This window comes from Schistocerca cancellata, chromosome 5 (genome assembly GCF_023864275.1).
Source record: "Schistocerca cancellata isolate TAMUIC-IGC-003103 chromosome 5, iqSchCanc2.1, whole genome shotgun sequence".
In the NCBI taxonomy this organism is placed as follows: domain Eukaryota; kingdom Metazoa; phylum Arthropoda; class Insecta; order Orthoptera; family Acrididae; genus Schistocerca; species Schistocerca cancellata.
Window position 1 is genome coordinate 115,941,371 of NC_064630.1, and position 22,366 is coordinate 115,963,736.

At 45.2% G+C, this 22,366-nt stretch overlaps 1 protein-coding gene across 1 annotated transcript in view; it reads right to left on the reverse strand.

The window, feature by feature from the left end:
• The window catches only part of LOC126188388 (hemicentin-2-like), a 761,121-nt gene that overhangs the window by 367,257 nt on the left and 371,498 nt on the right, over positions 1-22,366 (reverse strand). The window lies entirely within an intron of this gene.

The following is a 22,366-nucleotide window of genomic DNA, read 5'->3' on the forward strand; positions in this document are numbered from 1 at the left end:
CCTGTTATTCAACTTATATTTCATGTAATTGCTGGACCATCGACACCAATAAGTGTTTTGCAGAAATACACCGTATCCTCAAAAGTACTTCTACTATCGTACTCATCATTAAAAGTCGTTAAGATAGTACTGCATATATTATTTATTGCAATCTTTAATTTATTAATTTATGTGTTACGTTCATAATTCGCAATTGCCGAGTGATAGAAACCTTCGAACACTCGGTTCATGTGTGTATTCTTGTAGTACGCTGTAGACTCAGAAGTATTTGGCCTGTAGTGCGGCAACTACGCATCCCAACCCTTAGACAACGAAACCAGCCAAAACTTTTAATATTCCAACTCTGAGTCCGAGGGTACGTAGTTGAGGCCACATCTCATTTGAAAGCCCGCAACGTGCCATTAATTCTCTACCAAGAAACCTAGTGCAGCTAGTCAGGGCACTGCAGTCAGCATGGCTCCATCCTCCTTTTGGTACGTTTCACAACTTTAATGATCCTCTTCCTGCACACGTGGCAGCGGTCCGCATCGCAATAGGTGGTTAGTCACGCTTTTGACAGGTGGTCACCTTCATGTGATTGGAGAGTGTAGTAATAGCATCAAGTGTTTTCATAAATTCTCAACCCACATTCACCTGCACGCTGATAACGCTAATGTGAGAAATTTCCCATAGGTTCTTCGCTGTGTGCTGGCTTCTGATTCTATTTATTCTGAAGACCTCCAGTTGCAATGTCTTCGACGGGAGAGCAGTCGCACGAAATCAATAAGGTCTCGTGCCACATTTACTCACACCGTAACTTTCGTCACAGGGAGATGCGGGACAACAGAGTTCCTCTCAAAATATAAAACTAAAAGTCCTAATTACGCCGGCAGAAAAAGTTTGGCTGACGCCGCGACAGAACAGATGCACCGCGCAATACACAAATGAGGTCGCGCTCGAGCGCTGAGGGGAGAGGAAAACCTGTTCCGCTAGAGCAGTGAGCCGGCTGCAGTCACCGTACCGACAACCGACTGCGAAAGGCTTCATTTGTTTTATGATACGAAATATCATTCCACACGCTTCAGAAATAAAGGAAATTCGAGGGTATTTTTGGGCCTGAAATACACTCCTGGAAATTGAAATAAGAACACCGTGAATTCATTGTCCCAGGAAGGGGAAACTTTATTGACACATTCCTGGGGTCAGATACATCACATGATCACACTGACAGAACCACAGGCACATAGCCACAGGCAACAGAGCATGCACAATGTCGGCACTAGTACAGTGTATATCCACCTTTCGCAGCAATGCAGGCTGCTATTCTCCCATGGAGACGATCGTAGAGATGCTGGATGTAGTCCTGTGGAACGGCTTGCCATGCCATTTCCACCTGGCGCCTCAGTTGGACCAGGTTCGTGCTGGACGTGCAGACGGCGTGAGACGACGCTTCATCCAGTCCCAAACATGCTCAATGGGGGACAGATCCGGAGATCTTGCTGGCCAGGGTAGTTGACTTACACCTTCTAGAGCACGTTGGGTGGCACGGGATACATGCGGACGTGCATTGTCCTGTTGGAACAGCAAGTTCCCTTGCCGGTCTAGGAATGGTAGAACGATGGGTTCGATGACGGTTTGGATGTACCGTGCACTATTCAGTGTCCCCTCGACGATCACCAGTGGTGTACGGCCAGTGTAGGAGATCGCTCCCCACACCATGATGCCGGGTGTTGGCCCTGTGTGCCTCGGTCGCATGCAGTCCTGATTGTGGCGCTCACCTGCACGGCGCCAAACACGCATACGACCATCATTGGCACCAAGGCAGAAGCGACTCTCATCGCTGAAGACGACACGTCTCCATTCATCCCTCCATTCACGGCTGTCGCGACACCACTGGAGGCGGGCTGCACGATGTTGGGGCGTGAGCGGAAGACGGCATAACGGTGTGCGGGACCGTAGCCCAGCTTCGTGGAGACGGTTGCGAATGGTCCTCGCCGATACCCCAGGAGCAACAGTATCCCTAATTTGCTGGGAAGTGGCGGTGCGGTCCCCTACGGCACTGCGTAGGATCCTACGGTCTTGGCGTGCATCCGTGCGTCGCTGCGGTCCGGTCCCAGGTCGACGGGCACGTGCACCTTCCGCCGACCACTGGCGACAACATCGATGTACTGTGGAGACCTCACGCCCCACGTGTTGAGCAATTCGGCGGTACGTCCACCCGGCCTCCCGCATGCCCACTATACGCCCTCGCTCAAAGTCCGTCAACTGCACATACGGTTCACGTCCACGCTGTCGCGACATGCTACCAGTGTTAAAGACTGCGATGGAGCTCCGTATGCCACGGCAAACTGGCTGACACTGACGGCGGCGGTGCACAAATGCTGCGCAGCTAGCGCCATTCGACGGCCAACACCGCGGTTCCTGGTGTGTCCGCTGTGCCGTGCGTGTGATCATTGCTTGTACAGCCCTCCCGCAGTGTCCGGAGCAAGTATGGTGGGTCTGACACACCGGTGTCAATGTGTTCTGTTTTCCATTTCCAGGAGTGTACATTTTTACGGTTTTTTATATCTTTGTTTGGAAGATGTTCTGAAATGTTTTAATTTAATTAAAAAATGTTAAAATGTGTGTGAAATCTTATGGGACTTACTGCTAAGGTCATCAGTCCCTAAGCTTACACACTACTTAACCTAAATTATCCTAAGGACAACACACACACCCATGCCCGAGGGAGGACTCGAACCTCCGTCGGGACCAGTCACACAGTCCATGACTGCAGCGCCTTAGACCTAATATAATCGGAAATGTTATCATACAGCAAATCAAAATGTAGACCATCTAAGTGGACCTTTTTCAGCTAGTGCATAAATGTAATCCAACTGAAGAGCAATGTAAATTACACAGATGCAAATGCGCTTCATTGTAATATGCTATTTGACAGAATACTCCCAACCACACAGAGGGAGATGGGGCAGTACCAATGCGGATTTCTTCCTGGGAAGTCAACTGTAGATCAAATATTCACCTTAAGACACATTCTGGAAAAAAAACAAACGAATGCGGGGTTGGCACGCATCACCTCTTTATCGATGTCAAAGCTGCTTATGACAGCATTAATAGAGAGCAGTTATATCAAGCTCTATATGAACTGGGAATCTCGAGAAAGTTAGTAAGAATGGTGAGAATGACAATGAGCGGAACACAAGGTAGTGTGAGAATAGGAGGAATGGTGTCCAATACATTGAGTATTAAAAACGGAGTGCGACGAGGGGATGCAATGGCATGTCTTCTCTTTAATGCCGCCCTGGAGAAGGTGATGAGAAACGCATACCTTCTGAAAATGGGAACGATCTTCTATAAATCAGAGCAGATACTGGCCTACGCGGATGACATGGATATAATAGCAAGAACCAAAAAAGAGATGGAAGAGATGTTTACAGCTCCCGAAAAGGCTAGTAGGAACATGGGGTTAAATATTAATGAACAAAAAAACAAAATATATGGCTGGAAAAGCACACAGAGAAATATGCCAAATGCAATAACAATGGGCAATTATTCGTTTGAGAGAGCTGAACATTTCAAGTACCTGGGTTCTACAGTTACGCATCTAAATGATAACTCCTATGAAATTAAGCAGAGATTAATACTAGCCAATAGAGCCTATTTTACCCTAACAAGACTGGTATCCTGACTCGTACCACTAAATTAACTATATATAAATCACTTATACGACCAATGCTTACATATGCCGCTGAAGCCAGGACATTAACAACTATAGATATTGAATCACTGGATGCATTTTAAAGAAAGGTACTTAGACGAATTATCGGCCCAATCTGTGAAAGAGGAAGATGGAGGCGGAGATACAACCATGAGTTGTATAGCATATATAAAGACCAACCCAACAGGAGGATAGTGAAATCAACCAGACTAAGGTGGGCGGAACATGTGGCTCGCATGAATGATACAGAAGTACCAAAAAGAATATTACAAGGAAAGGCAGAGAGGACGTGGTCGACGAAGAGCCAGATGGGAAGATGGAGTAATTGAAGATATTAGGAAGAAGGGCTATAGAAACTGGAGTGTATTGGCAAAGGACCGAGAGAGATGGAAGGAAATTGTAGAAGAGGCGAAGGCTCATCATGAGCTGTAGAGCCAAGAGAAGAAAGGCGCTTCACACAGTCTTAAGTCCTAGAAAGCATTATAACTATATGGATACCTAACTAGTTTTTTATCACTATAGTTTGACGTATACATTCAGAACTTAGTGCTGCATTAGACTGGATTCTAATATTTGCAGTTACAAATTTCTTTTGAAAGCAAGCACTATTTCTTAAATTCCATATGTCAACTAGTGCACAAATGTTTAAATTGTAGTCTATTCTATTACTTGTATGGTTTGTCAACAGTTCCCCGGCGCACTAAATGTTTGTCGTGGATGAAAGATCTGAAGTTAGTACTCCACATTCGCACCGATGTTGTGCTTCACTTTTCAATGTGTGACGATGTTTTCCAGATATAGTATGCAGCTGAATATTGAATGCTTTCCGTAAAACTAAGGTTACATCAATTGGTCTGCACGCCCTCTTTTATTGCAGTCAACAAAATCGAGATTAGGATATATATAAATGAATGGAGGTGTTAATACATCAATCCGGATTCAAAATTACGCAGAGTTATCTAACGGAGAATGGTGCCCAATAATGACGTTTAAAGATAATGGAAAAAGACAAATTAAAAACAACAATATCAGAAATTGAGTCCGCTTTGATACAAAACACCTTGTTATTCGTTTATTTTTTTATTCTCCAGACTAGTTTCGGCGACAAATATCACCATCGTCAGTGGGTTTTTAATCTTATTTATTGTACGTTACAGCATTTTTTGAGAATTACTGTCGCTGCTTGCGACATACTTTCTGTGCGCTTTTTTTGTTGCCGTTTTTATTCAGCGAACATCATGTCATCTGCAAGATCGTTGGATGGTATGTAGCTGATTCTATACACAGAACAACAAAACTTTCGCACTTTGCTTCTGATCCGGAATATTACGCAATCAACAAATTAATTGGTGTTGATTTGCTAGTGTGGATAGAATAGCGAAACTTCTTTCCTTAGTGCTCGAGGGAACGATAGGTTTCAACGGCATAAAGTACAGGCCACATCTCCGGTTTTCCAGAAGTGCAATTGGTTCACATTTCAGGGACGATGAAGACCATCCCTGAGGAGCTGCTATTCACGACGGCTATCTCCACGCTGAATGTATGAACATGTACTTAACATCTATATCTCCGAACTGAATACTGGCGAAGGATTTCCTTAATTGCTAGGCGATTGCTGGAAGTAATCGCTTTTCACACACATTCTCTATAGGGAACTATGTCGCCACAGTTCCTGCTTGCTGAAATTCGGTGAAGTTAACAAACTACAACTACAGCACTACTTTTCACAATGTTTTACAATGGATACCTATAAAGAAGTAATATGATGAATGAAGTTTGTACATCATATCTAAGATGAAATCTGAGGACCAGCTGCAGCTCTCAGCCATCATCAAGCTCTCTTACATTTCCATGCCAGGAATAAGAACCACCAAACAGACGCCATCTGATGTAACTGATAGAAATTTTCTTAATTACACTGAAGCGTCAAAGAAACTGGTATAGGTACGCGTATCAAATACAGAGATATGTAAACAGGTAGAATAGGCGCTGCGTTCGGCAACAACTCAATAAGACAACAAGTGTCTGGCGCAGTTGATGATCAGTTACTGCGACTACAATGGCAGTTTATCAAGATTTAAGTGAGTCTGAACTTGGTGTTACAGTCGGCGCACGAGCGATGGATTACAGCATTTTCGAGGTAGCAGTGGTGTGGGCATTTTCCCGTACGACCATTTCACGAGTGTACAGTGAATATCAGGATTGCGGTAAAACATCAAATCTCCGAAATCTCTGCGGCCGGAAAAAGGTCCTGCAAGAACGGGACCAACGACGACTGGAGAAAATAATTCAATTCCTTCCGCAAATTGCTGGAGATTTCAATTCTGGGCCATCAACAAGTGTCAGCGTACGAACCATTCAACGAAACATCATCGATATGGGCTTTCGAAGCCAAAGGTGCACTCGTGTACCCTTGATGACTGCACACCACAAAGCTTTACGCCCTTTGCCTTGGCCCGTCGACCTCGACATTAGACTGTAGATGAGTGGAAACATGTTCCCTGGTTGGACGAGTGTCGTTTCAAATTATATCAAGCGGATGAACGTGTATGGCTATGGAGATGACCTCATGAATCCATGGACCCTGCATGTCACCAGGGGACTGTTAAAGCTCGTGGAGGCCCTGAAATGGTGTGGCATATGCATTTAGAGTAATATAGGACCTCCTGATACATCTACATACGCCTCTGACAGGTGACAAATACGTAAGCATCCTGACTGATCACCTGCATCCAGTCATGTCCACTGTGCATTCAGACAGAGTTGGGCAATTCCAGCAGGACAATGCGACATCCTATAAGTCCAGAGTTGCTACAGAGTGGCTCCAGGAAAACTCAACTGTGTTTAAACAGTTGCCTGGCCACCAAACTCCCCAGACATGAACATTATTGAGCATATCTGGGATGCCTTGCAACGTGCTGTTCACAAGAGCTCTTCACCCCCTCGTACTCTTACGGATTTATGAACAGCCCTGCACAATTATGTACTAATGAGACATTAGTCGAGTCCATGCCACGTCGTACTGCGGCACTTCAGCGTGCTCGATGGGGCCCTACATGACTTTAGGCAAGAGTAGCAGTTTCTTTGGCTCTTCGATCCATATGGTTAGTGTTATGGCTTGAGTCAAATGCTGGCAAGCCAGTCGCGAACGAAAGAGAAAAGACGGCCGTGAGAAGAAGTCACCCAATAGCACCTGACTGACCCCTCTCCAGGATGACAACGCGGCAGCAGCGGCTTCTGTATGAAGAGCACATAAACGTCACGGCCCTACTCGACGCGCCCAGTAGAGTAGCTTCAAGATTAGCGAGTTTTATAGCAGCAGCGGCACTAGTTACTTTGCATGTACAATCCATGTAACCCAGACTTAGGACTGTTATACTGAATAACATTGCTTATTTTGCATGTGGGCCTTTGCCTGCGAGCTTTCTGTGTAATCGGCAAAGTTAAGAATTATCATTTAATTTTTTGTTGTAAAACTCATTAAAACGATTTGTTTGAATGTTGTCTAGCGATCCGAGAAAGCGGGTTTCCTAGTTTCCTAGACATCCCATACTTGACGACTAGATTGGATTTAACTGTTAGGAATCAGATACATTGCGTATTTGATCGTGATTGAGCTTTACCTTGAAGAATCGCGGTTCCATTGTTAATTAATTCTTTAAAATTTTATTGATTCGTTGAGACTTGGACGCTGTTACATTAATAGAAGAACACTGCCTCGCACTATTAGATACGGAACCAAGACAAAGTGTCAAATCTCACGAAGTTAACATACACTTCCAATGAATGGACATGCTATATGCAGTTCACGGGAGAGCATGTAATGTGAATAAAATAGAATCAGAACTCGAGAGTACACCCGAAATCACAACATTAATCAGTAGCATATAATTTCGCTATTACTGTAATGATTATGCAGGTTGGAAGCAATAGCGAAATAAAAAATCGCTGCTCTGCACGGCACACGAGAAGATAACAAATGAACTCATTAGTTCAATTTCTAAACACACAGAAATCAGAAAAGTATTCGGAAAGATGTCGTTCAAATGGTTCAAATGACTCAGAGGATTATGGGATTTTACATCTGCCGGCCGGGTTGGCCGAGCGGTTCTAGGCGCTACGGTCTGGAACCACGCGACCGCTACGGTCGCAGGTTCGAATCCTGCCTCGGGCATGTATGTGTGTGATATCCTTAGGTTAGTTAGGTTTAAGTAGTTCTAAGTTCTAGGGGACTGATGACCTTAGAAGTTAAGTCCCTTAGTGCTCAGAGCCATTTGAACCATTTGAACTTAACATCTGAGGTCATCAGTCCCCTAGAACTTAGAACTATTTAAACCTAGCTATCCTAAGGACATCACTCACATCCATTCCCGAGGCAGGATTCGAACCTGTGACCGTAGCGGTCGCGCGGTTCCAGACTGAAGCGCCTAGAACCGCTCGGCCACTCCGGCCGGCGGAAAGATGTCGTGGTATTTTGTATTACACACATGACAAAAGACCGACTAATAAAAATCAAATTCGATTTCTTATTCCGGATTCTTCTGAAACTTAATACGCGAAATGCGCAGATCAGCCCTTGTGTAAGCTTCATGTCTCCCCACCACTCTCTCAGTGTGTGTTAGATGAATTCAGTTGTAGTTTTCCACTTTATCACTGATTAGACATTTCCCATATGCTTGTACAGTGTCACTGAAGCTAGTAGACGTGCTTTGGTGCTTTCATTTGAATGGATGATAGCGGGTGACACGTTTGATAGCGTCTAGAGCCTCAACAAACGCTGCGGGCAATTGCGTTTTACAATGTGAAATGGGCTCGTGGTCGACGTAGAATAAATGAGTGCCACTGCAATTTATGACTCATAAACGTCATGGGGCGCTGTAACTGTTTACCAAGGATCAACTCGGTAATACCTACGTTACGTTTGCATGCGCCCGAGACAAGGGACTGTCATCGACAACGCATTTTATATTCTACTCCTAAATTCAAACAATTTGCCACTTGCATCTTCACTGCAGCACTCTTATTCAAAATCAAATACGGTTGCGTGTTCAGATGTGTCTTTTTAAGATATAATAGTGAATTTATGAAATTATATGGAAGGGAAATTACGAACAAGATTTACTTTGGAAATTGTGACATGCTGACACCAGAGAGTAATCGACATTCCTGGTGCGCACGTAATATTTTCGTTGACGCTGTCACAGGAAATATTTCATGCTCTTAACTTCTGAGCTTAATCAGAGCGTTTAAAACCATTCACAGACGCTCACCAAGTAACGCTTCGTCAGCCACTTCTTTAATGGAAACTTAATAATTTCTTCGACACAGTCACGGAAAATAGTTTCTTCTGTTGAACATTGTTGGCCATAACTAGCCGGCCGCTGTGGCCGTGCGGTTCTAAGCGCTTCAGTCTGGAACCGCGTGACCGCTACGGTCGCAGGTTCGAATCCTGCATCGGGCATGGATGTGTGTGATGTCCTTAGGTTAGTTAGGTTTAATTAGTTCTAAGTTTTACGCGACTGATGACCTCAGAAGTTAAGTCGCATAGTGCTCAGAGCCATTTGTTGGCCATAACTGATCTTCAACAGCAGCATTAAGTGCAGTCAGACGGAATTTTTCTGGTCCGTTTATTTATAAACTGACGGAAAGCAGAAACGCAACACCAAAAAGGAGTTATGCTACACAAACGAAAGTTGATATGGGTGTTTCTACAGCTGAAAGTTCATGTCTATTCAAATTTCCCGCCAGTCACGTAAGAGCGGCGCTAGTAGTGCTGCTATGAGGATGTAAATCACGTTTTCTTTAAATACACGATTACATTTGAAACTGGACGTAGTGAGCTGACGTTAGTCACGAATGCCTTTAAGGCGACGAAGACGCCATTGTTTACAGCTCATTGAGTTTGAACGAGGTCGCGATACAGGGGTACGAGAAACTGGGTGTTATTTCTGCGATATTGCAGGGAAACACTTGGCATGACTGTGGCCCCTGCATATAATTGCTGGCAGCGATGGACACAAGATTGTACGGTCGCAGGAAGGCTGGGGTCCAGACGGCCACTTGGCCATACCGAGAGGAAATATCATCACGTTCGGCACTGGCACCTCGGACAGCATCTGCAGCCACAATTTGAGTAGCAGTTGGCACCACAGTGACCCATCAAGTTATTACAAATCAGTTACTTCAAGGACAGCTCGGAAGCAGAGCCCTGTAGCGCACATTCCATTGACACTAAACCACTGCCATTTACGACTTCAGTGGTGTAAAACGAGAGCTCATTTCAAGGCAAGGGAGATCTGAGGAATCCTGATTCTGCTCAGTGCCACTGATGGCCGTGTGTTGGTTAGATGGAGGCCAGTTGAGGGCGTGCAACCGCAGCCTACCTGCGTGCTTGACACACATGACCTACGCCTGGAGTTATGTTCTGGGAAGCGAGTTCGTTCAAATTCAGGAGGACTCTCGCGGCCATCCCACCCACCCTGACTACAAACTGCATGTCAATGTGATGCTTCAACCTGATGTGTTGCCATTTATGAGTAGTATTCCTGGGGGTATTTTTCAACACGATAACACTCATCCAACTTACAGCTGTCGTAACTCAACATACTCTACAGAGTGTACACATGTTTGTTGCCTTGACTTGACCCATCTCAATATCTGTCTCCAATAGAGCACATGTAGGACATGAAACTTCGTGGCAAATTAAAACTGTGTGCCGGACCGAGACTCGAACTCGGGAACTTTGCCTTTCGTGGGCAAATGCTCTACCAACTGAGCTACCCAAGCACGACTCACGCCCCGTCCTTACAGCTTTACTTCTTCCAGTACCTCGTCTCCTACCTTCCAAACTTTACAGAACCTCTCCTGCGAACCTTGCAGAACTAGCACTCCTAAAGGAAAGGATACTGCGGACACATGGCTTAGCCATAGCCTTGGGGATGTTTCCAGAATGACATTTTCATTCTGCAGCGGAGTGTGCGCTGATATGAAACTTCCCGGCACATTAAAACTGTGTGCCGGACCGAGCATACAGTTACAACTGTGAGGTTGGGGCGTAAGTCGTGCTTGGGTAGCTCAGTTGGTAGAGCACTTGGCCGCCAAAGGCAAAGTTCCAGAGTTCGAGACTCGGTCTGGCACACAGTTTTAATCTGCCAGGATGGTTCATATCGGCGCACACTCCGCTGCAGAGTGAAAATCTCATTCTGTAAACATCCCCCAGGCTGTGGCTAAGCCATGTCTCCGCAATATCCTTTCTTTCAGTAGTGCTAGATCTGCAAGGTTTGCAGGAGAGCTTCCGTAAAGTTTGGAAGGCAGGAGACTTGGTACTGGCAGAAATAAAGCTGTGATGACTGGGCGTGAGACGTGCTTGGGTAGCTCAGTTGGTAGAGCACTTGCCCACAAAACGCAAAGGTCCCGAGTTCGAGTCTCGGTCCAGCATATAGTTTTAATGTGCCAGGAAGCTTCATATTAGCGCACCCGCCGCTGCAGAGTGAAAATCTCATTCTGGAAACTAATGGGATATCATCGAATAACAATTGCACCGTCATCCGCAAACAGCATTAACTATCCCTGTAACGTCCGACGAGGAGCAACAGGCATCGAACTCCATCCCACAAACTGACTTCCAGCTCCTACACAACACACATGCTTGTTTCTATGCCTGAATGTAACATTATGGCGATAACATAGGTCATTATAAGTATTATTTGGTGTTGCGATTTTCTCTGTCAGTGTATTTTCTCTTTTTTCTTTAATCAATGTCTTCTGTGCTATCTGAAACACGTAAGTTTGCACGTATTAAAACATCACATTTTTTGCTGAGCAAAGTATAAGTCCACTGGGCAGAAAGCTGGTCATCCCATTGCACATGCACATACAGATCGGTAGGCCTTTAAGGATGACGCGGCGATCGAGTCACGAGCTCAACCACACACACATTTCTTTTGCGCAACCACATGACAGTGGTGATCAGTGACACATTTGTATTTGAAGCGGCTTATGTAAACAGGGGTAAATGTAAGTACGTGACAGAGTGACACTAAGAGGCAATCGTGGTTGGCAGTGTACATGGGCGTACGGTGTGTGAAGTTGTTAGATTTGTTCATGTTACGTGGTGGACTGTTCAGCAGGTCTACAAGCTGTGGTGTAACACGTGTGGCTACGAAACAAGACGTTAGTATTGTGGTCGGAAATAGCTCCGAACTGGGAGGTGACCGGAGACGCTTTTCGCTGCATGTGAATCGAAATCACTTCCAAATATGACAGTAATTGCTGCAGACAGCGAATGAAGATCCATTCCCACCTATTAGCTATAGAACATTACGAGAGGAGTCGCATCCAATGAATATTTGGTGTCGTCACGCCACTAGAGGCCTTTGCTCACACAGGCAGATAAAAGACAACAACAAAGTTCGCCGGGCTGGAGGAATATGTAACTGGTTTTCTGAACACTCCCTCTTGGCCGGCCGCTGTGGCCGAGCGGTTCTAGGCGCTTCAGTACGGAACCGCGCAACAGCTGCGGTCGCAGGTTCCAATTCTGCCTCGGGCATGGATGTGTGTGATGACCTTAGGTTAGTTAGGTTTAAGGGGCTCCGGAACGCCCTATACTTGCTATGTTAAAATAACGCTTATAAATTACATCTTTCCTCACAAAGTATTTGAGATAGGAAGTTGAACTTTTTACAGATTATTTATTGGAATATGGGCTACAACTTAACACAGGGATTTTACAAAATTTTAGTTCAGTTATTAAAGATGATTTTTTTCAATTGTAATGAAAATTCACAACTTTTTTTGCAATTTTTTATTTATATATTCAAAAATATACAGTTTTTTGGAAAAAGGCTGTGTTAAATTATGCAGAAGGTGCTGTGTAACATTTACTGAAAGTTTGAAACAAATATGTTTGGAAGATCCTTAGAAAACATGTAATTAGTATGAGAAAATAAAAGTTATGGGAATCGAGCGACAAAGATTGGATTAACTTTTTAGTGCATTCCAGGTCCATAGGATGGATTATCTTCATCCTCTGCAAACTCCTCCTCCAGCTTCCTCTTGTTCCTCCTCCTGTTTACTCTTGCTTGTATTTCTAGACTCTTTACAGCCCTGTCTGCAGCCCGAAGGCATTACTTGTCTAAAGCAAGCATCGCTCGTACCATGTTAGAACCTATCTTCATTCCCATATTTCTAAATACCTTTGGCTTTCCAACATTTCTCCTTTTCTTAAAAGCCTTCAGAGGATTTCTAATAACTTTACATTTACTCATTATTATACTTCAATAAACAGAGACTCAAGAAACAGAATTAATTACGAATATTTTCGAGATAACGACAGAGTAAATAAACATGAAGCAATCGACAATCACACCAGTGATATATATTGAACCATCAAAGGTTAGCCACAACACATACTTTATCTCACATCACTAAAATGTACCTGATGAACACGGACGTTAATAATAACACCATTTGACAGCAGTTTAACAGCGCCACAGTGGGTCACGCCCATGTAGAACACATTTAAAAAAAAATTTAAAAATAGTTGTAGTCTTCGGAATTGAATAAATTATATATCTATTAAAAGGTAATAGTCTGCAGATTCAGAAAACGCAAAAAAGTAAAAATTGAACTTTTAATGATTTTGAGCCTTTCCGGAGCCCCTTAAGTAGTTCTAAGTTCTAGGGGACTGATGGCCTCAGATGTTAAGTCCCATAGTGCTCAGAGCCATTTGAACCATTTGAGCTCCCCGTTTCTATTACACCTCTAGTACCTGCAAAATCACCAGATTCGATCCCCGGAGAAAATCTGTGGGACATGTTTGAACAGCAGGTAAAAAGCCGACTCAGCATCCCAGCAATCTCGTGGAATTGCGCGATTATACCCTCAGTGAGTGGCTTGTCTTCAATGCGACGTACCTGCACAAACTTGTGGACTCACTTAGTAACCGAATAGAGGCCGTTAGCAAATCCAGGGGCGAAATTTTACGGTATTAAATAATGCTTGTAATGATTTCTCTGGAGGTGAGTACTTTTTTCCAGTGAGCTTACATTTTAAGCACTCGAATATCCGTATGTTACTGTACATTTATTTCCATTGTATTTTTTATTTTTACATCTTAAGAAATAATCTAAATAGAGTAATTTCTGTATCATATACTGGTCACAGACTATAACTATCGAGGCACACCATTAGAAGCATTGAAAAGTCGTGCTATCAATTTTGTTGAAGTGAGAAATTTGCTTTTCTTCTTCCACATATCAGGGACCTTTTCTGTCTGATATGAGACTATCAACCTGTAAGTAGCATTGTCCTGTACTTGGCAGAAAATAATTATATTGAAATCTTGATACTAATTAGATTTACACTGCCGGGAAAAAAAGTTACACACCTGGGCAGACGACGTCGATTGTGATCCAACGGCTGCATGTGCCACCTTGGGGATAGTAGATGTACTGATAATGATTCTAAAGTCGTCCGTCCCGGCCATTGTGGCCGAGCGGTTCTAGGCGCTTCAGTCCGGAACCGCGCTGCTGCTACGGTCACAGATTCGAATCCTGCCCCGGGCATGGAAATGTGTGATGTCCTTAGGTTGGGTGGGTTTAAGAAGTTCTAAGTCTAGGGTACTGATGACCTCATATGTCGAGTCCCATAGCGGTTGGAGCCATTTGAACGATTTTTGAAAGTCGTCCGCCAGATAGTGCAGTGGCGTAGCTATCAGAATGACATCTTTGTCTGCCCTTTAGTACAGAATGCTCACAGCCAATAGCTCAGTGTGATTGAAACATCAGAAGGAAGAAGGCAACATGCCGCAGAGATGCACTCGTGCATCCTGCGTCCAAGTGAGCGAGTTTGAAAGCAGTCAAATTCTGAGCTTTCCAAATGGAAGGATGGTCCTTTCGGAGAATTTCCACAGAGGTTAGACGTGCTGCGTCAGCTGTGCAACTACACTTGCACCAGTGGTCAAGTGAACAATCTCGCACCAGTATACGAAGTTGAGGACGTCCACACAGCACATACGTCCTCCAGGACCGTTGTATTGTTAACTGCAGCAGTGGCAAATCGTACAGCTGCCACAGCACAGATGAGAGGGCTGGGTGGCCCATAAGTTTCAAGAAAAATTGTTGCGAACCGATTACTAGCAGTGGGACTACAGGCACGACCACCTCTAACCCGTCTTCACCTTTGGTGTTTCTGGAGGTGACACTAGCCAGAGCTCAGTGTGAGTGTCTATTCTATTGTACACTCCTGGAAATGGAAAAAAGAACACATTGACACCGGTGTATCAGACCCACCATACTTGCTCCGGACACTGCGAGAGGGCTGTACAAGCAATGATCACACGCACGGCACAGCGGACACACCAGGAACCGCGGTGTTGGCCGTCGAATGGCGCTAGCTGCGCAGCATTTGTGCACCGCCGCCGTCAGTGTCAGCCAGTTTGCCGTGGCATACGGAGCTCCATCGCAGTCTTTAACACTGGTAGCATGCCGCGACAGCGTGGACGTGAACCGTATGTGCAGTTGACGGACTTTGAGCGAGGGCGTATAGTGTGCATGCGGGAGGCCGGGTGGACGTACCGCCGAATTGCTCAACACGTGGGGCGTGAGGTCTCCACAGTACATCGATGTTGTCGCCAGTGGTCGGCGGAAGGTGCACGTGCCCGTCGACCTGGGACCGGACCGCAGCGATGCACGGATGCACGCCAAGACCGTAGGATCCTACGCAGTGCCGTAGGGGACCGCACCGCCACTTCCCAGCAAATTAGGGACACTGTTGCTCCTGGGGTATCGGCGAGGACCATTCGCAACCGTCTCCATGAAGCTGGGCTACGGTCCCGCACACCGTTAGGCCGTCTTCCGCTCACGCCCCAACATCGTGCAGCCCGCCTCCAGTGGTGTCGCGACAGGCGTGAATGGAGGGACGAATGGAGGCGTGTCGTCTTCAGCGATGAGAGTCGCTTCTGCCTTGGTGCCAATGATGGTCGTATGCGTGTTTGGCGCCGTGCAGGTGAGCGCCACAATCAGGACTGCGTACGACCGAGGCACACAGGGCCAACACCCGGCATCATGGTGTGGGGAGCGATCTCCTACACTGGCCGTACACCACTGGTGATCGTCGAGGGGACACTGAATAGTGCACGGTACATCCAAACCGTCATCGAACCCATCGTTCTACCATTCCTAGACCGGCAAGGGAACTTGCTGTTCCAACACGACAATGCTCGTCCGCATGTATCCCGTGCCACCCAACGTGCTCTAGAAGGTGTAAGTCAACTACCCTGGCCAGCAAGATCTCCGTATCTGTCCCCCATTGAGCATTTTTGTGACTGGATGAAGCGTCGTCTCACGCGGTCTGCACGTCCAGCACGAACGCTGGTCCAACTGAGGCGCCAGGTGGAAATGGCATGGCAAGCCGTTCCACAGGACTACATCCAGCATCTCTACGATCGTCTCCATGGGAGAATAGCAGCCTGCATTGCTGCGAAAGGTGGATATACACTGTACTAGTGCCGACATTGTGCATGCTCTGTTGCCTGTGTCTATGTGCCTGTGGTTCTGTCAGTGTGATCATGTGATGTATCTGACCCCAGGAATGTGTCAATAAAGTTTCCCCTTCCTGGGACAATGAATTCACGGTGTTCTTATTTCAATTTCCAGGAATGTATATGCACTGTTGCCACAATAGATCTTGAGTGAAAGAAAACCTCTGAAAGGGGATATATATTAGTCCAGTACTGTATTTAAAAATTCCGTACCTTCTTCGTTTGCCGTGACTATAATTTTTATATATATATCTCTACTCTTTCACTAGCCACAAAAAATGGTTCAAATGGCTCTGAGCACTATGGAACTCAACTGCTGAGGTCATAAGTTCCCTAGAACTTAGAACTACTTAAACCTAACTAACCTAAGGACAACACACACATCCATGCCCGAGGCAGGATTCGAACCTGCGACCGTAACGGTCACGCAGTTCCAGACTGTAGCGCCTAGAACCGCACGGCCACTCCGACAGGCCCACTAGCCACATCGAAAGGACTGAGGGCGGGTTGTTTGGTAGGGTAACGACCGGACTCTTAGCATGATCTTTAGTTATTGATTCCATATTACAAAGCAGGACCAACCTGAGATTTATATGTCGATCGTTTCCTCATTCTCGCGTACATTTCGTAAGAGTGATCGGACGTCTGTTACCGAATAATGGATAAAAAATGACCTTCTTTTAATCATCAACGAACTGAGCTCTCCTTCTCGCCGCGGTATTCAAGTTATGCATAATTTCGTAGTATCCATAGTCTTTTCATACCGTGACTTACAGTGAAAAACTTTTATTAAATATTTCACCGCTGAGAGAGAGGAGGAGAACCGTTTCAGTACCTAAATTTTTGTTCCTGTTCATTTTTTGTAGCGTAAGTGCTATCCCTGAGATATTAATACCCGTACAATATCAAAGGAACGGAGTGTGGAAGGAAAGCGGAAGAAGAAAAGAACGAAAAAGGAATGATGTGTTATTTTCTGGACATCGAGAGTGTGAAAATAAGGATTTGAACTATTTAAGGACTAACAGCCGTGAAAGGTCTATAAAAGTAAATAATGTACTATTTTAAGTGATTAAAGTAGTTAAAATGAGCGTAGAGGAACTGGTGTGTGGACTCTAAACGTCGAAAAATTATGTTTTCTACTGTATAACGAAGAGAAATTAACAATTGCTAAATAATGTTTTTGGGGCGGCATAGCTCACCTCATTGACATGTCTGTCTTCTGACTAATAAATGACAGTACACTTACAATTATGTAACATGCGTTGCGATCAAATATGACTGTAAGTTGAACGTATTAGTCCCACCTAGATATTGCTTCACATAGTGCTGGGAATTTATCCGCAGTTTTGACAAAATCAGTGGGATTCAAACCAATCTGTCGCTCTCCGCCAATGTAGTGCCATAATGTATGCCGGAGTACGTCTGTGAGTGTTTGGAGGTAGGGGAAGATGTGCTGGCGGTTGCAGAGCTGTTGGTGCAGCTCGTGAGTAATACTGGACACTTATGTACTTGATCGTACAATGTTAAGGGCGCAGGTTCGAGTCCCGGCACACAGTTTGAATCAGCCAAGAAAGGTTAGAATAAAATTTAGAACCGTAATTCACAAACACAAATTTTCTGTGAGGCCTACATGATAAAACGCACGATGGACAGAAGAACATAAAAAGAAACACTGTGAGGTAATAAAGGATACTGGATGGAAAAGAAGAAGCGCAATAATAAAGTTTCCATACGCTCAGTAGTTGAGCACAACGAATTAAAGTAATCTTAAACTACCTAAGTGAATTCTTCCGCTACAAATTGAGGACGCAGAACAAGCTTTCCAATAGGGAATTAAGGGCAAATAAACCGGCCGTTTCTTTTCCAGACAAACCACTCACAAATCGTCATCAACAATTTTGAGAAATCACTGAAAACCTACGTGTATGTGGCTGGATTTTGGTTGAAACCACAGACGTATAGACCCATGCCACTTTTCTCGGCACTATTAACAACGAACCAGTGAGCACATAGACAGGAGCATGAATTGTCCACGACACGGCTGGTGAGGCTCGGTATAGCTTCTACTTGCTGTTTATGTCTACAATAATAGGAGAATTGTCGACAATAAATTAACTATAGTCCAGTCCGAACCAAAAATGCCTTTGCGCAGAGAATGAGAGGTTAAAATGGTTCAAAAGGCTCTGAGCACTATGGGACTTAACATCTGAGGTCATCAGTCCCCGAGAACTTAGTACTACTTGTACGTAACTAACCTAAGGACATCACACACATCCATGCCCGAGGCAGGATTCGAACCTGCGACCTTAGTGGTCCCACGGTTCCAGACTGAAGCGCCTAGAACCACTCGGCCACAGCGGCCGGCTGAGAACGAGAGCGAGAGAGAGAGAAAGAGAGAGAGAGAGAGAGAGAGAGAGAGAGAGAGCATTAGTAAGTAATACGTAGACGAGAGGTGGCAGGCAGGAGATAAAACACCGTCCACGTCGGCGAGTGTTACATAGTGTTACAGCAGGTAACAATAAATAAAACTGAATCACCACTGAAATATGGCTACGTTGCAGTCTGGCCGAGAGCGCTTATAGCTCTCCATAGATATTCACGACACAACGTCAGAGCAGGCCTAAGTCTTATTGTACGTCTTGTTTTTGTAGTGGGTGATGCGCCGTGCGATTCAAAGCTATCTTTCGATATGACGTGCAGTTTAGACAGGTGTGCAGCATAATTACTAATACAGCTCTTGTAGAGCAATGCAGCGATTAGTCGGCTGAGCAGCTCATTAGACCGTACTCACAATTCATATCAAGCAGCACGGAAACAACGTCCATGACACAATGACTATGCAGGCGAGCAGCTTCTTAGCTGGTACTCCCGATTGATGAAGAACAGGGGTCCGCTGTCGATGACTTAGTGACTAGGCAATTGAGCAGCGCCATACCTTGTACACACAGTTCAAGTCTAGCATCACGGAAGCATTGTCGATGACACAGTGACTCAGCAAGCGAGCAGCACCATAGTAGCTACAATTGATATCGAGACACACGGATGCATTATACATGACACAGTGACTAGGAAACTGAGCTATACAGTAACTGGTACTCAGAGCTCGTGTCGAGCAAGATGTACGCAATGTCCATGAGACAATGACAACTGGGCAGCGCAGCTACTGGTACACTTGGTTGGTGCCATGCAATATAGATGCAATGTCCATTGCACAATGACTAGATCGTATTTCATAGTTGATGAGCAACACGTGTGCATTGCCCATGACTCGGTGACTAGACAGGTGTGCAGTCTCATAGTTAGTACTCACAACTGATGTCTGGGAACATGGGTGCATTGTCTGTAACTAGGCAAGTGATCAGTACCATACCTCCTACACACGGCTCATGTCGAGCAACATGGATGTATCACTCATTTTTTAAGTGCATTATCTGAAAACTACCTTGAGCAGTTAAACAGAGAACCGACTCGTGGCGATAACATACTAGACCTTCTGGTGCCAAACAGACCCGAACTATTTGAAACAGTTAACGTAGAACAGGGAATCAGCGATCATAATGCGTTTACAGCATCGGTGATTTCAGCCGTAAATAGAAATATTAGAAAAGGTAGGAGGACTTTTCTGTTTAGCAGAATTGACAAAAAGATGATTTCAGAGTACTTGACGGCTCAACACAAAAGTTTTGTCTCAAGTGCACATAGTGTTCAGGATCAGTGGACAAAGTTCAAAACCATCGTAGAATATGCATTAGATGAGTATGTGCCAAGCAAGATCGTAATAGATGGAAAAGAGCCACCGTGGTTCAACAACCGAGTTAGAAAACTGCTGCGGAAGCAAAGGGAACTTCACAGCAAAAATAAACATAGCCGAAGATTTGCAGACAAACAAAAATTATACGAAGCGAAATGTAGTGTGAGAAGGGCTATGCGAGAGGCGTTCAACGAATTCGAAAACAAAGTTCTCTGTACTGACTTGGCAGAAAATCCTAAGAAATTTTGGTCTTATGTCGAAGCGGTAGGTCCATCAAAACAAAATTCCAGACACTCAGTGACCAAAATGGTACTGAAACAGAGGATGACAGCCTTAAGGCCGAAATATGTCTCTGAGCACTAAGAGACTTAACATCTGAGGTCACCAGTCCCCTAGAACTTAGAACTACTTAAACCTAAGGACATCACACACATTCATGCCGGAGGCAGGATTCGAACCTGCGACCGTAGCGGTCGCGCGGTTCCAGACTGTAGCGCCTAGAACCGCTCGGCCACACCGGCCGGCACTAGGAAGGTAATCAGCGACACAGTTGGTAATCTGGCTAATGTCGGGCAACATGGATGCGCGGCTCAAAACGCAGTGATTCGCTAAGTGAGTAGCGCCATAGCTGTTTCTCCCTGCTGATGACGAGCAACACAGATGCATTGCCCATCAAACAATGACAAAGGAGGCGAGCAGCATCGCAGCTGGTACTCACGGTTGATATCGAGCGTTCAGTGTCCACGGCATAGTGAGAAGGTCAACAGTGCAGTGGCTGGTACTCAAGGCTGATGTTGATTAACGTGGAGCAATGTCCATGACACAAGACTACGTGTATCAGCCGCATCGTAGCTGGTACTCACAGTTGATGTCAGGCTACGCATGTGCATCCTCTATCTGACAATGGCAAGGCAAATGAGCAGCGCCAGAGCTGGTAAAGCTGGTACCAGTGTGCGATTTGCAGGGGGGGATGGGGGGGATTTCCCCCCCTCTGCATCAGACCATCCCCTCCTCTGGTTTTAGTTTATGCATCCCAACCTGGGATGTTTATTTCCCACGCACTGGAGTAAAACTTAACATATAATTTAAATTTGTGGTGCAAAACACTGAACATTTTTTAATACAGTCTTACTATTAATATGTAAGCATTTCAGAACATGTAGAACTAAATCATCTTCGTCATGTTGACATTGTTGCTTCCGTCTAAGGTGCGTCATCCCTTTACTTGCGCGCTTGTGAGGGAAGTAGTGTGGCAGTCATACCGCAGCAGTCGTACCGCGGAGTTGGGTGAGCTGGGGGCTGAAATTCTCAACCCGGGCCCTAAGACAGGGTGGTGACCGGCCCGGTACCTGTGCGAACATTTACCGTTAGGCCACCTTTTGGCAACGGTATGGCGCAGAATAACGCGCCTGGGACGAAAGCACACATTACTAAATAACGCACCATCGTCTGCTTCTGGTGCCTAGGATACTATTTCGTGGACGTTCTTTAAATACTCTTCTCTTCCACCATCGTTTTCTTTTCCTTTGGTTTTCATTTCCGTTATTAGCTACATTTGCAAGTACCAATTAGGCCGCGGCTGCGATACTTTATCATCATTTATACTGCAAGACCGACACACGTGTGTCACAAATTCTGTTGCTTTGGTATAAATTAACCTGCCGCATGCAACATACGCCGCAAGATGTTGCCTGTTGTAGCATGCTGCAAGACGACGCACGCCACATTTCCGTAGCATGCCACAAAGTTGCAAGACGTCGCCCCAGCGTAAACGAGGCTCTTGAGCCAGGTCTGTGTTGCATGGTGGATGTGATGTGTTGCGTACGAAACTAAAACCTGGAACCAGATCCAAACGTCGTGGGAAACTGTGAAGAAGTGTCATCCTGCAGCAAGATAACGCTCGCCCACATTCTGCCAAACGGACAGCCGACGCAATAAAGGAGTAGAGATTCGAGGTGCTGGAACATCCACCATACAGTACAGACCTGGCTCCAAGTGATTTTCACATGGTTGGACCCTTAACGGAAGCACTACAGGGAAGAAGATTTGAAAGTGATGAAGACGTCATTGCTGCGGTGCAAAACTGGTTACAGATGCAACCGAAAAACCTATCTTCTGATGACATAAATAAAAACTCGTAAAACGTCGTGAAAACTGCATTGAAGTCCAGGGAGGTTACGTAGAAAAATAACGCATGTTTCAATTTTCTATCATCAGAATAAGTACAGCTTTCACAAATGTGCCTTTACTTTTTGAATTCCCGTCGTGTACCTGTATGTAGATGATTTTGTAAATAAGCTTTACCTATAATGTACTTTTAAAGATATAACAAGGGATGGCTTTTCTGATAGTGCATACGCGTGAATAGTGAGTTTCG